Source organism: Hypanus sabinus, chromosome 19, assembly GCF_030144855.1.
Source record: "Hypanus sabinus isolate sHypSab1 chromosome 19, sHypSab1.hap1, whole genome shotgun sequence".
Taxonomy (NCBI): Eukaryota; Metazoa; Chordata; class Chondrichthyes; order Myliobatiformes; family Dasyatidae; genus Hypanus; species Hypanus sabinus.
In genome coordinates, this window is record NC_082724.1 from 44,128,061 (window position 1) to 44,144,054 (window position 15,994).

At 44.2% G+C, this 15,994-nt stretch overlaps 1 pseudogene; it reads right to left on the reverse strand.

The window, feature by feature from the left end:
- Positions 1 to 876: 876 nt before the first annotated feature.
- On the reverse strand, positions 877 to 4,664 carry LOC132378172 (uncharacterized; annotated as a pseudogene).
- Positions 4,665 to 15,994: the final 11,330 nt, after the last annotated feature.

The following is a 15,994-nucleotide window of genomic DNA, read 5'->3' on the forward strand; positions in this document are numbered from 1 at the left end:
TTAAAAGTACACAAATACTTACATGAGTAAGAACTATTTGAAATTCAACATTCTGTTGAGGTTCCAAATCTCAGATATGAAATAAAAACCAAATCCTGTTTCGTTAGTGTCGGGGAGATCCATTCGAATACCCTTTACTGCTCCAATTTTTCTAAACACTGTAGAGCTAGTGTTAATCCTTATTTAAAAGTTTGCACACTAAGCTTTCCTTTTTATTTATCCCTAGTTAGAAAACTAATTGAATTCCTATTAAGTATTATGGTTGATTTCAGTTTCAGTTCAGGGCAGAATGTCTACCAATTCAAATTCAAAATGTATATACAGCATAACTCCTTTCACTACAAATCTCCAACATCATAACTTTGAAACAAATGAAATCTCATTCAGTAATATATCAAAGTCTTTGCAAAAATCAGTTTTTGCAGAACATCAAATTCAGATCCTTTGAATGGAAATAAACTTATACATTCAGCAGTATTAATTCCTCTACATCATTAAAATTTCATTCCCACACTGGTTCTTCAATCTTGGGTGGCTCACCATCTTGTTTCTTGGTTCGTTGGATCAAATAGTTGATCATCCATGGAAAATTGATTCACAAACATATACAAAGAAAAACCTGACCTGTAAACAAGAGGATTACAAACTGTAACTTTTTATACATATTTTATTTTCTAGTTCAAAATAACTCAATATCACATTTTCATTACAAGACATTTCTCAGTTACAACACTACTGAACATAGCTCACACATAAAATATACACTTGAAACACTAAAAGTTTTAACTCTGATTCTGAGATACACCCTGCAGATGTGCTGGGAAGCATCATCAGTGATGTAACCTGGGGTCGTCAGGTATTTTGGGTCTTTCAACATCATACACCCTTGCCCGGGTGACCCAGCTGGGGCTGATCAGCTTGTATCCCAGCAGCATTGGCCCACAGATCACCCCTCCTGATCCATAGCCGACTGGAGGCTCTCTCTGCAGCCTCTGTGATGGTCCTGATCGCTTTCCTCTTGCCGGCCCCATTGATGCCAAGTAGGGTGTAGACTCTGCAGAGTGAGCGGCCGGCAAACCCCCTGCACCCTACTTCGATGGGCTCGCAGCCAGCCTTCCAGCCTTGCCCCCAGCACTGCTCCACCGGCTCCCGGTACTCGGCCTGCTTCCGCTCATTTGCCTCCTCCGTGCGGTCCTCCCAGGGAACTGTCAACTGGATGAGGACAACCTGCTTTGAGGACACTGAAGAAGGGACCACATCCAGCCTCAGTGATGTCGTTACTATCTGGTTGGGAAACTTCAGCTGCCTCCCCAGGTCAACCTGAAGCAGCCAGTCTGCTGTGGTGCTCAGCAGGCCCGATGACGATGCTGGTCTGGGCTGACGTGGGGTGGGGGGGGGCTGTGCTCTGGCTCTGACAAAGGAGATGATCTTCCTCTGACCACTCTGGTGGTCATGGCCATCGTAATGCTCTCCGCCACTGCCTTCAGCACCTGGTCATGACGCCACGCGTAGCAACCTTCCCCCAGGCTTTAGGGCAGCTGCTGAGGATGAGCTCCAGTGATCCTCTTCCTGGACAGAGGGGACATGCTGGTGTATCGCTCTTGCCCCAGACATGGAGGTTTGTACGGCTTGGCAAGACATCATAGACAGCCTGGATCATAAGTTTATTGCGCGGGGGTTCTGCCTGCCAGATGTCAGACCAGGAGATTTTCTGCTACAGCGCACCTACCCACCTTGTCCATGCTACCTGCTGCTGCATGCCCACCATCCTGCTATTCCTCTCCTCTTCACCGCCAGCCCTCACTTCCTCCAGGACTAGTTGGCATCTGTCCTCGCCTTTGGCCTTGTCATAGCGAGGTTGTGAGACGGAGCCCAGCCCCGCTCGCCCAGTTGACACTGTCCCCACCAGAGCCCTGTGTCTCAGCCTGGACTCTGCTACCACCAGCCCTTCCTGTGCCTTCCAGTTCCTGCCCATCCGTACCTGGATGCCAGCTGCTGCCACTTCAGGGTCCTTGGAATCCCTGTACTGCAGCACTTCTCTTGTGCGGGAAACCCTGAGCTCCTCGCCTAGGCCGCTGAAGGGAAGTCGCAGCTTATTGCACCTTCCTGAGCTGTGCCGCTCAGACGACGAGGTGGGCCCAGCCACCTTCAAAGGTATTTACTGACCTTTCTCTCCAGCAACTCCACAGTTGTCAAAGGAACCTCGTATACCAGAAGCGGCCATAGGATTCGGGGTAGGATGCCATGCTGATAAATCCAGGCTTTGAACCTTCCAGGTAAGCCTGACTCGTCCACCGTGGTGAGCCAGCTCTCTAGCTCTTTGGAAGTTGATCGGATGGCAGCTGCATCTCTGAGGCTACAGTCGAAGACCTTCCCCAAGCTCTTGACTGGCTTCTCGGTGATAGATGGAATTATGGTGCCATCCAAGGTAAAACGAATCTTGTCCACCACTTTGCCCTTCTTCAACAGCATGGACCTGGATATAGCTGGCTTGAAGCTCATCCTTGCCCATGCAATGGGCTTTTCCAGGCCTTGGAGGATCCACCTGCTGCCAGGAACTGACGTTGTTGTGACAATGAGGTCATCCATAAAGGCTCTGATCAGGGGCTGTCAGGAGCAGGGCCGGATGGACCCAAACGCAGGACGCAGACACTGAAGTACTAGGGGGAGGACAGGATGGGGATGCCATGGCATTTAAGGGTAGAGCTGGGGTTCAGGTAGATAGAGTGTCAGGCAGGCAGAGCGGAGCGAGCTCCCGGAGTTCGAGTTCGGGTAGACAGACAGACAGGTCCCCAGGGTTCAGGTAGGCAGAGCAGAGCGGGCTCCTGCGGGCTCCCAGAGTTCGAGTTCAGGTAGACAGGCTCCCAGGGTTCAGGCAGGCAGGTCTAAGTGGCTAGATAGGCTGGCGGAGAGCCCTCCCTGGGTGGGCCACGTATATCTCGGGTAGGGTTGCCTCTCAGGCGGAAACACCGGAGGCCTGGGCACAATGCGGACCCCTAGGCGGGTGCAGGGCACAATCCCAGGGTTCGGGTGAAAGGGGAGGACGTGGCAGAACCCCCGTTGGGCAGCGGCACACCAGCCAGGCCTGCCCGATGGAGGCATGGGATGGGAATAGGCCTAGGTCCAGGGTGACCAACACAACAGCCATGATAGCAGGAAAATCCGGAACGGTCAGCAGACAGCGCGACTGTGCGAACAAAACAAACCAATGGAGAAGCGGGACCAGTGCATAACAGAATGCAGAGAAGAGTTCAGAGCCGGCAGAGAAACAGGAAACAGAACAAAACGACCACCCGTCTGGTCCCAGTCCCAAGGCCCTTTATAAACACCTGCAGCTCAATGAGTCACAGGTGTGCCTCCTTGAGCCAGGAGGGTCCTAACTAGTTCACGGGTGACGGGAGGGACAACTGCAGGACCCGGAGTCCGGAGCACTCGGACCGGATCGAGAGCCAGAACGTGGATTCCGGACCGGACCAGACCCTGACGGGGGCTGCCGAACACCAGACTTTGTCAGAGGGCCTCTACACTCTGCCTCAGCTGCCTGGACTATCATATTCGTAGCAAGGGCAAAGAGAATAGCAGAGATTGTGCACCCAGTTATAATCCCCTTCTCCAGCCTATGCCAGCCTGATGTCATAGCTCCAGAAGTGACTCTCAGTCTGAAGTTCCTGTAGTAGTTCATGATGAGGTCCTTGATCTTTCTGGGAACATGGTGTTGGTCCAATGTAAACTCCACCAGTTTGTGGGGTATTGACCCATACGCATTGGCAAGACCTAGCCAAAGCACGACCAGGTCTCCCTTCCCCAAGTGCACCTCCCCGATCAGCTGGGTGACCACTCCAATGTGTTCCAGGCACCCAGGCACTCCAGGAATTCCACCCTTCTGCACTGAGGTGTCGATGTAAGCGTTCTTGAGGAGAAAGTCCGTCATCCGGCTGGACAAGACACTAAAGAAGATTTTCCCTTCCACACTAAGCAGCGAGATAGATCTGAACTGCTCCGGGTTCGACGAATTTTCCTCCTCGGGGATGCAGACCCCCTCTGTGTACCTCCACTGGTCTGCCACTGTCTCCCATGCAGATCACTCACAGGATCTTCCAAAGAATCTTGAGAAGCTCCAAGGCAGTGCTTGTACACCTTGTAGGGTACGCCGCTGGGTCCTGGCACAGAACTGGCTCTGGCTGATGACACAGCCTCCTGGACTTCCTTCCAGGTGGGCTCCCTCGCATTGAACTCCATTATGGGTAGTGGTTGGCTTGTAAGAGCTCTGTGGAGGCCCAGCTCTTGCTCCCTTGTAGCATTACTCAGGATGTTAAGAAGGAAATGGTCTACATCTTATTTAGAGCACACAAGGCGGCCGCTGCTTTTCTGCTTTAGGAGCTGTTTTGTAAAACCAGACTGAATGGCTATGAAGGCAGTTCACTTCCTGGCTCTTTCTCTCCCTGGCCTGCTCTGCGCAGGGTCATTAGCTTCTTCCTGTAGATATTCTGGAGCTCAGACAGTGGAGATTTCTCCTCCTCCGTTGCTACCCTGAGCTGCCATGCCAGGGACTGGAGCTCTTGGCGCAGTTGGTGGATCTGGGCTGCCTCGTGGTTCATAGTGTATTGGGATCTGGTGATCTTTCCCTCCTCTATTCCAAATATATCAGTGGCAAAGCTGACAATGATTTAACAGAACTAATTGCCATTTACATGGTAGAGATCTTGGACACTCGTCTCTGCTGATATTGTCTCATTATAGCTGCTGCTTGTTATAGCCGTAGCTTTAATAGATCTTTTATCACTATCGCCTCTCCTCCAGGAGTTTCATCCCAAGGATTTTCAGGTAAGTATGGTAGAGAAACTCACTACTAATTCCACTTTTAACAGTTTATGCCCTTAGTTTCTAATAGTTTGCTGCATTTCTCTTACTTCCCATGCTTAAATCAGCCATGCCTCATCCTTGCATAGTTTTATTTTCCCAAATTCTCTTCCTTTTTAAAAAAAAATCAGTGAACCTTGTCTTCACCTCTCCACAGGTGGAGCTTTCTAACATTACATCTTTTCGTTTAACTAACCTGTGTTACACGCTCCCTCTTTAAATTTATGCATACAGCTGCAGGTTACACTGTAATGGGCTTAGGGTGTGCAACATATATGAAATCTGGAAGAGATTACAATTGTTGAATGCAGAGCTTGGAAAAGGGACTGAACTATTGTCACTATTGGATTTCCTTGCTCAGGATATGTTAGAGCTCTAAGTTCTTCTCTGTGTCTAGAAGACCTTCTGAGTTGAGCTCTTCTTTGTGAAAGTTCTCATTTGTCATGTACTTTCTGTTCAACACTTCATCACGTGTTTCTTTTTCTTGTCGAATCTTAGACTCATGTGGGATTGATGAATTTTCCAGGCTACTGCCATCAGGTTAGGATACTCATTTCCTCATTTGTTGTTTCTTCCACAGGGTTTTCTTCTGGACTGACAGCTAAGTTACTTTCTACAGGTGATTCCTCTACATCAGGTAAGTAACTTGCATTTCTTTGGGATTCCAGCACTGGGTCTGCAACTGGAGTGGTTGTAAATGGTTGATTTGAGCTTGGGTTGGAACCCATAATTCTTCTGTGTAACTGTTCGCAAGTTTCTCGACTCTTAGAAGATTCATCTACAATATAAGGTCTTGTTCTGAGGTAGTAAACCTCATCCTCACCCCCTTCAGAGTCAATTGGACGTTCTTCCTCTTCAACCAAATGTTCATTCTTAGTATTCCTGCAAGTTGTATATGTACAATCTCCTGTGTATGTTACTCAAAATGGTTTTTTTGGTTTGTTAAGAGTAGGAATGCTTCTTTGATAAGTGTTTCTCTCGCAGTTGTTTTGCTTTATACTTGTTGATATGGTAATTGTATTCATTTGTTAACCAATGGGGAATGTTATTTTGTCTTGTGAGGCTGGGAACTTGGAGGAGGGGTTTTTCGTGGGCTTTTGGGGAGGCGTGGGAGGAAGACGTCGAGGAAGGTGGGTGTGCGCTGCACTGCTTGGAAGACCACCGGGCGTGGTCCTAGTTGCGAAGACGTGGAGGTCGGAGGCAAGCGACGAGGGGTCGAATGGTTCGATGTTTGAGCTCCAACGATGTGCACTAAACTGACTGAACTTTGATAAGTTGGCACCTTTTTGTTTTTTTCCCTTGCATATATATTGTATTGCCTAATACTCTTTTAATTTTAGTAAACTCTTTAAAGTGTATTTCATAACGGTATTTGTTGTGGGTTTGATACTGTGGGCGGGCGCGAGGCATAAACTCGATTCTCACAGCACCTGCGTGTATGGGAGGTGGGATTGGTGTGCGGCTGGATCTCTTTTTCCCCTAGACATATACCAGCCTGTTGGGTAAGTGTTACATATACTTGTGAACAGGGACAGGATAAAGTTGTTCGTTGTCTTCAGAAGGAAGAAATCTACAAGGGAGTAATAGATCCTTATGTAATGTTCACATGGGCCCAGACTGGTTCTCAGGACATACCTTGGAGACAGGCAGATCACCAGTTTGGCTCACCACTACATAGACTATTTCTTCCCATTTATCGGCAAGTTTGTTTCTACCTTGTAGGCGCTTACTAGCAGTCAGCTCCTTCTTTCACCTCTGACACAGGTTTGTCATATCTGGTCTTGTATTGGTCTTCCATTTTCTGTGAATTCCCCATAGCTATCTTGAAGCTTTCTATTTCAAATTTTGCACATACTGAGAATGTGATGTACCACATTTGTCTTTCAAGGGTAGTCCGAAAACTATATCAAGTGGGAGTCTGGGTTGTTGTCCGAACATCAGTTCATATGGACTAAAGTCAGTCATCTTGTTCCTAGTACAATTATAAGCATGGACCAGGAGTTTCACAAAATCCCACCTGCAACTTTTACCTCTCATCCCCAGGGTTTCCAATAAATGTAAGAGGGTTCTGTTAAACTTCTTGACAGGGTTTCCTCTGTGACAATATACTGTAGTTCTGACTTTGTGAATTCTTACGCAATTCTTTAATCAAGTGGGATTCAAAGACAGGCCCTCTATTGCAGTGTAGATGCTCGGATTAACCATAATGCAAGATGAAATGCTCCAAAAGGCACTTTGCAACCACCTTGGCTATTTTGTTAGGTGTAGGAATAGCCAAAACACATTTACTGAAATGATCAGTTATTATGAACACATTTTTTGTGTTACTTTGATCTGTTTCTAATGTAAGAAAGTCCTTGCAGACCAGCTGCAAGGGTCGGGTAGTCACAATATTCACTCACAGAGCAGCTTTCTCAGGCAAGGTCTTTCTTCTTACACATCGCCGCATGTTTTCATCTTGTGTTCCACGTCAGCAGCCATCTTCGGCCAATAGAATTGATTTCTGACAAAATCCAGAACATGGTCAATACCCGTATGACTAAAGTCATCGTGAAGACTCAGACTGAAACTTTTTAGATAAAACAAGCTGGTATGTTGTTTTTATCTCCGATTAATCTTTTCCTGTTGAGAATTCTTTCTTTTAGCTCTAGACGATTGCTTTCTCTAAGAAGGTACAGTAGTCTGAGGATTGCATTTCTCAATAAAGGAGATGATTTTCCTCCAGTTTCCATCTGTTTGATGACTTCCTTAATACAAGGATCTGTGAATTGTGAGTCTGTTATCTCATCATTAGAGAGATGAGAAATGACTGGTAATTCCCCACACTGACCTTGTGTGTAACTGTCAGGTATAGCACTTGAATGCATCACTAAAGATCGAACATATGCAATGACAACATCTGCGGCAGGCTCTGTTTGTTGGCTAAGACAACTCTCATATACAACTTGCACAACGTCGGCACTAACTTCAACCGCATCACCTGAGATCGGCAAACTTCAAGATGCATTCTCACGCTTTATGGGACTTTGTTTCAATTAGCAAGATCTTGGGACATGCTTTGCCAACATCAGTCCCCATCTGTTCTGCAACAGGAACCACTTCTAGTTTAAAATGATGCTTAGGAGTACCATGACATGACTCTCTCTCACTCTCTCTTTTCAAGTCTTCTTTCTTCTTCTACTAACGCTGAATTGTGTTCATGGCAGCAAAAGCTGGCTAAGTGCCAATCTTCACACACAAAATGCTGGTGGAACACAGCAGGCCAGGCAGCATCTATAAGGAGAAACAATGTCGACGTTTCGGGTCAAGACCCTTCGTCAGGACTAACTGAAGGGAGAGATAACAAGAGATTTGAAAGTAGTGGGGGAAGGGGGAAATATGAAATGATAGGAGAAGACCAGAGGGGGTGGGATGAAGCTAAGAGCTGGAAAGGTGATTGTCGAAAGTGATACAGAGCTGGAGGAGGGAAAGGATCATGGGATGGGAGGTTGGGAGAAAGAGAGGGGGAGGGGAGAGCACCAGAGGGAGATGGAGAACAGGCAGGGTAATGGGTAGAGAGAGAGAGAGAAAAAAACAAACAACTAAATATGTCAGGGATAGGGTAAGAAGGGGAAGAGGGGCATTAACAGAAGTTAGAGAAGTCAATGTTCATGCCATCAGGTTAGAGGCTACCCAGCTGGTATATAAGGTGTTGCTCCTCCAACCTGAGTGTGGATTCATCTTGACAGTAGACACCTTCTCCTATCATTTTGCATTTCCCCCTTCCCCCACTACTTTCAAATCTCTTAATATCTCTCCTTTCAGTTAGTCCTGACAAAGGGTCTCGGCCTGAAACGTTGACAGTGCTTCTCCCTATAGATGCTGCCTGGCCTGCTGTGTTCCACCAGCATTTTGTGTGTGTTGTTTGAATTTCCAGCATCTGCAGATTCCCTCGTAAGTGCCAATCTTCACCACATTTAATGCAGTACCAAGGTTTTGGTTTTACACTTGGCTGTTTGTTAGTGGTTGTGGACCCTTGTTTATCTTCTGTGTTAGCCTTTCTTTTTGGTGGCATATCACTTGCTGTCTTAGAGCTTGGTTTTACCTTCAGCTGTTTTATATCTTGTAGAGTAGCTACTTGACTCTGAAGCTCAGCGATTTGTTTAGTCAAGTGAGAATAACTGATGTTAGCTGTGCTACATCATCATCTTTACAGGTCTGAGACTGTGTTAAGAAACTGCTTTAAGAGATGCTTGTACATCTCACTTTCGGCAACTCCGCCTCACTTTACAGTCAGCGTCAATGCTACCTGTAGCCATTGTAGGTAGGCAGTTCTTTTCACCCATGTTCTGTACTATTTTCATAAATTTGGCGAGTAGTTCATCATTGTCTTCCATTGTGGCATAAGCAGTGAATCTAGGAGTTGTATGTAAATAGCAGGTGAAGCTCCAGGGCTTATTGACTTGATGATGTTAGAAGCTGGTGGAAGAATACTTTCACGTATTTTCCGTGTTCTATGAAGATCAGACACACTTGACTCATGCAAGAACAGTTCAACACTGGCACGCCAAGTCTCATAATCCACCTCATTAGGTGGACAAGGGATCTACCAGAAAAGGTTTGGAGCCTTACAAGTGGCTTGCCATGAGTGATCAAGTCATAACTGTTCACAATGTGCTCGACCACGATTCTTTGAATATCTGGAAAGTTTAGATCACTGGGAGAAAGGGATGGGTTCACTGCAATTCCATTAGTTTGTATTACAGGTACAGTCGGCACTCCTTATCCGCGAGGGATTGGTTCCAAGACCCTTTGCGGATACCAAAAATCATGGATGCTCGAGTCCCTTATTTAACCAGTCTCAGTGCGGGTGGACTTTAAGACCCAGTAGAACCATGGGCCTTATTTAACCTGTCTCAGTGCCGTGGACTTTAGGACTTGGCGCAGCTCTGAATCCGCAGTGTTTCTGTTCATGACAATAATCACGATCATGATTGAAAATAAAGTGGAAATAATAAAGTGATCGGAAAGAGGTGAAACGCCATCGATCATTGGAAAAGCATTAATGATTGGAACAATTTTAAAGGATAAAGTGAGAATAATGGACCATGTGAAAGGCCCTGCCCCAATGAAAGCTGCAATTATTACTAAGCAACACGATGGTTTAATTATTGGAATACATACATTTCTTCAGTGTTTTATATGCATAGAAAGGTAAAATATATACTCTTTTCTAAGACAAGCGTTTGACTAACTGACGTTAAATAATAGAAGGTGTACCTGTTCCGACTTAAAGATGGACTCATGAACGGAATTTGTTCATAACCCGGGGACTGCCTGTACTTTAAAATCATTTCTAGATTACTTATAATACATAATACAATGTAAATAGTTTTTATACTGTATTGTTTGGGGAATAATGACAAGAAAATATAGTCTGCACATGCTCAAACAACGAGTGCTGGAGAGAGAACTTCCGGGTTTTCCCGATCCGCGGTTGGTTGAATCCGTGCATACGGAACCTGCGGATAAGGCGGGCCGACTATATTGAGTTATTCTGCATAGCAGTTAGAGCTGTTTCTGGCGGGTTAGTATCAGAGGAGTCTGCTCTGAATTAAAGAGTTGCGGTCTTGTTACGTACATCTTCAGCAGTTTCAACTACTCCCAACTCTAAATAGTAAGAGTTTCACTGATTTCATCATAATCTTTCCCACGGCACTTCACTAGGGCTTTCAATTCACCAAGGTAAGTTTGAGTGGTGTCTTTTCCAACTTTCCGAGTGTAAGCACTAGCCTAAGTAACTGCATGGTCGCTACTTGCCTGTTGAATGTGCAGCAGCAAGGGCTGCAGATCTTGCACAGCAGAGCCAAAATTGTATTCTACTATGAGAGACTAAGGAATTTCTGCACTGGAGTCAGAGGAATAACACTGGAAATTGAGCCATATTCTTTTAGAAAATCTGTTATTTCCTCTTTTTATCTGTTCCTGTTATGCCACTGACTGTAACAGCAATTGAGATTTTGACATCCTTTTCCTCTGACCCACTTTCTTTCACTGTAGTTCTTAATGGAAGAAGTGAGTTTGAACAACAAGATTATTTTAGTGCTTTGTACACCAATCAGTGTGTTACTGTTTATCTAATACACTGCCTCTTGGCTGGGTCGCCAAGTCTTATGCAACACATAAGTGCTTGTCTTATCTCATCTTACTGGTCGGTGCACTCTTTATGTAAAAATCAAATTACATAGTACTACACTAGGTGCCAGTAGGTCATCAGAAGCTCTAGCTGTTGGAAGGAGGCAGTATAGTGAAAACACACTCCTGGAGGAAGTTTTGTTTATATAAAAAAATATACAAAATATTTACGAGTATGAACAATTCAAAATTCCAAAATTCTGTTTAGGTTCCAAATCTCAGTTATCACATAAAAACTAAATTCCTATTTAGTTAGAATCAGTGAGATACATCATTACAACCTTTATTACTCCAATTTCTCCAACTAATTAGATCTAGTGTTATTCCCTATTTAAAGGTTTACAGACTAACTTTTCCTTTTTATTTATCTCTAGTTAGAAAAGTAATTCAATTCCTATTCCTATTCTTAACTGAACTGGTTAACCTCAGTTTCAGTTCAGATCTGTATATCTAAAAATTCATAATATAGACATACATACACACAACTTAACTCCTTTCACGACATCACAATTTTAAAATAAAGCAAACCTTATTCAGTAACTTCTCAAGGTCTTTGCAAGGTAATCAGTTCTTGCAGAAAATCAAATGCAGATCCTTTGAATGAAACTAAGCCTATACATCCTACCGTATTAAATCCTCTACATCATTAAACATTTTGTTCCCGTGCTGGTTCTTCAATTTTGGGTGGTTCGCCGTCTTGCTTCTTGGTTTTTTGGATGAAATAGTTGATCATCCATGGAAAGTTGATTCATAAGCATATACAGAAAAACCTGACCTGTATACATCAGGATTACAATCCACGAGTTTTTTATGCACATACTATTTTCTATTTCAAAATAATTGTATATCACATTGTCATTTACTTTTTCTGTTACTTAACATATTACACACACTCAAAATATTAAAAGTTTTAACTCACCAAATCCCTTGGTATGATTTAACAGAACTAATTCCAGGTTACATGGTAGAGATCTTGGACATCTAGCTCTGCCGATATTGTCTTATTATAGCTGTTGCTTGTTATAGTCGTGGCTTTAATAGATCTTTTATCGCTATCGTCTCTCCTCCAGGGGTTTCATCCTGAAGTTTTCGAGTATGTAGGGTAGAGATACTCACTACTTATTCTAGTTTTATAGAGAATATCCTTAGTTCCTAATAGTATGCTGCATTTCTCTCACTTCCCCACACTTGCATCAGTGATGCCTTGTTCTTGCATAGCTTTTTTATCCCTCAAGGGATACTTTAACATCTTGGGTTTAATTAGCCTGGGTTACATGTACACATGTTTAACTGCATTTTCATGACATATTCCCATAAACACCATTATGCAGGTTTAAAATAGTAGAATGTAATGTAACTTCGAAGCAAATATTTCTAGAAATATAGTGTGTCTCAGTTTCCTCTCCTGGCTGTCTGATGCATGGGTCATTCAATTTCATTTCTTAGCTCAGTCTCTTAACATACCACACTTTGCATCCTTACAGAATGCAAAATGTGTCTCGGTATTTACATTGTTTTGGTAGCGTATGATTTATAGAAACCAACAGCCCATTGCACAGCATATTTGATTTTCATTTTCATTCAATCAGTGAAATTAAATATCTCATCCATTTATTCAGGGCTGGCAGTCTGTGCCAGCTCTCCGCTCAGAGAAAGTGAACTTATATCTCTGGCTTTTATTTTTCTTGATCTTTTAACTTTAGGTAATGCACTCTGCTGTGGTTAAATACAATCATTTCATTTCCCTTTTGATGTTAGCCTTGGACATTTCCAGACTAAATGCAACTTGAAACAGTGAGCCATTATAAAGGTTAACAATATGTCAACCTTTATTCCAAGAGGATCTGTATGAAAGGCTAGAGATGCCTTGCTCCACTTACATTAAGCTTTGATGAGATTGCATCTAAATTATTGTGCACGTTTGATCTCCCGACTTAAGGAAGTTTTTATAAGGGTGTGCAGCAAAGATTTACCCTGCTCTGCCGTGTAGGAAGCAATTAGAGCACACAGGACTGCTCTGTTTGGAGCCGCGATGAAAGAGTGCTGATCTTATTGAAACATACAGGAAATGAAAATTTAAAAATATTGCAGATCCTGCAAATCCAAAATACAAGCAGAAGATGGTGGAAAAACTCAGCAGGTCAAGGACCACTTGAGGAAAGGGAAACAAAGTTAATGTTTCCAAACAATACCCAGAACAGTGGAAGTTGAAAGGAATGAAGAAAGTGCTTTGATCTGAAACTCTTTCCCGAGATGACGGATAAACTCTGCAAGTCAGACAACATTTTCCATTTCTATTTTAATATTCTTCCAAGGCAGAAAGGAGCTGATGTCTTCCCTGTCTGGGAGCCAGGGACAGGGAGTCAGAGTCTCACCATATTCTGGGCAGAGATGAAGAAAAATCTCCTCTCCTAGAGGGTGGATCTTCTGGAGGGAGGGAGAGAGGGAGAGAGAGAGAGAGAGATAATCAGTGTATAATTGTGTTTTGACATTCACAATAAATTGAATGCCACTCACTTTGTACTTCTCTTAGTTCAGCCACATCGAAAGCATTCAAAGTATTAAAGCATATTGTTTTGAATAAGTTGCAGCCATCAAACAATGTGTACACAGACCTGCTAGTGTGATCTTTGGTCTATTTGGAAGAAAGAAGGAAGGTTGGCATTTACCAGAAATTGCATCGACATCCAATCGGGTACCCCATTAAAATGAGTGAAATTCAGCACAAAACCGTGTTCAAAGCAGGCTATTGGTATTTTGCACAAAGGATTACATGCTAAAACAAGGATCATCATTTCCCCATGGGATCTCTGCAAAAGGCTTGCAACTGTGTCACCGCTGTGCTGCTTGTTCATAAAAGAATTCTCCACATGGCAGCTTCAGAGCAGCTGCATAAGAGACTGACATGGACGTGAGGGAATGGCCATGAACAGCGAAAGAACCACCACTAATGCAGTTTCTATTATCTTGATCATTGAAGTCTGAGGCTGGCAGATGCTGTATGCAATTTATCAAAGTCACTGTGTGGACCTTTTATTTGACAGTTCATTGTTGCACCCTGAGTCATTCACCGCTAAGTTTGTTGTGAGCGATCAACTGCAATTGTGTGTTGCGAAAGCATAAAGTTTTGCTGGCAGTGGAGGAGAAGTGTGGTGATATCATTAGATGGGTGGCTGATATCAGAAAACATCCATTCTATAATGAGAATAATGCAAAGTAGTGCCCAGAGCAATTTCTCAATGAGCTGAGAGTCAACTTACTAACCCAAACTAACTTAGGTAAAATCAGTTCAATGCAAAATGTTTTCATGGAAGGTATACACTAGTACATACAATTTCTATGCTTATTTGCCGTGATTATGAATGTTCTAATCAATGTTGCTCCTTTAGTGCCAAAAAAATATTAAGATGCTTGATGTGCCTCAAGAAATAAAATAAGATATTTTTTACACTTACAATGAAGGCAAATGCCTGAATGCAGAAATGAATTATAAAACAGCATGAAAATTTAGAGTTTAATTTTCTTCAATCACATTCGTAGTAGCAATATTTATTCAGTTCTACAAAAAGGAATCAATTCTAATTTCAATAAGACATTTTTAAAAAGCCTCATATCAAAAGATTATTATTGCTGAAGAATTCTGTAGAAAGAATTTCCTCAGGAGAAAGAAAGGAGGGAGGGGGGAGCACCAGAGGGAGATGGAGAACAGGGAAACAACTAAATATGTCAGGGATGGGGTAAGAAGGGGAGGAGGGGCATTAATGGAAGTTAGAGAAGTCAATGTTCATGCCATCAGGTTGGAGGCTACCCAGCTGGTATATAAGGTGTTGTTCCTCCGACCTGAGTTTGGATTCATATTGACAATAGAGGAGGCCATGGATAGACATATCAGAATGGGAATGGGACGTGGAATTAAAATGTGTGGCCACTGGGAGATCCTGCTTTTTCTGGCAGACCGAGCGTAGGTGTTCAGCGAAACAGTCTCCCAGTCTGCGTCGGGTCTCACCAATATATGAAAGGCCACACCGGGAGTACCGGACGCAGTATACCACACCAGCCGACTCACAGGTGAAGTGTCGCCTCACCTGGAAGGACTGTCTGGGGCCCTGAATGGTGGTGAGGGAGGAACTGCTTATCCTTGTAAACTGAACAAGTGCTACACCTGCCCTTACACTTCCTCCCTCACCATCATTCAGGGCCCCAGACAGTCCTTCCAGGTGAGGCGACACTTCACCTGTGAGTCGGCTGGTGTGGTATACTGCGTCCGGTGCTCCCGCTGTGGCCTTTTATATATTGGTGAGACCCGACGCAGACTGGGAGACCGTTTCGCTGAACACCTACGCTTGGTCTGCCAGAAAAAGCAGGATCTCCCAGTGGCCACACATTTTAATTCCACGTCCCATTCCCATTCTGATATGTCTATTCATGGCCTCCCCTACTGTCAAGATGAAGCCACACTCAGGTTGGAGGAACAGCACCTTATATAGCGGCTGGGTAGCCTCCAACCTGATGGCTTGAACATTAACTTCTCTAACTTCCGTTAATGCCCCTCCTCCCCTTCTTACCCCATCCCTGACAGCTGTTTGCCTGTTCTCCATCTCCCTCTGGTGCTCCCCGCTCCCTCCTTTCTTTCTCCTGAGGCCTCCCGTCCCATGATCCTTTCCCTTCTCCAGCTCTGTATCACTTTCGCCAATCACCTTTCTAGCTCTTAGCTTCATCCCACCCCCTCCCGTCTTCTCCTATCATTTCGCATTTCCCCCTCCCTCCCACTACTTTCAAATCTCTTACTCTCTTTCCTTTTGGTTAGTCCTGACAAAGGGTCTCGGCCCAAAACGTTGACAGTGCTTCTCCCTATAGATGCTGCCTAGCGTGCTGTGTTCCACCAGCATTTTGTGTGTGTTGTTGTTTGAATTTCCAGCATCTGCAGATTTCCTAATGATAGAACAATAAAGGGCAAAGC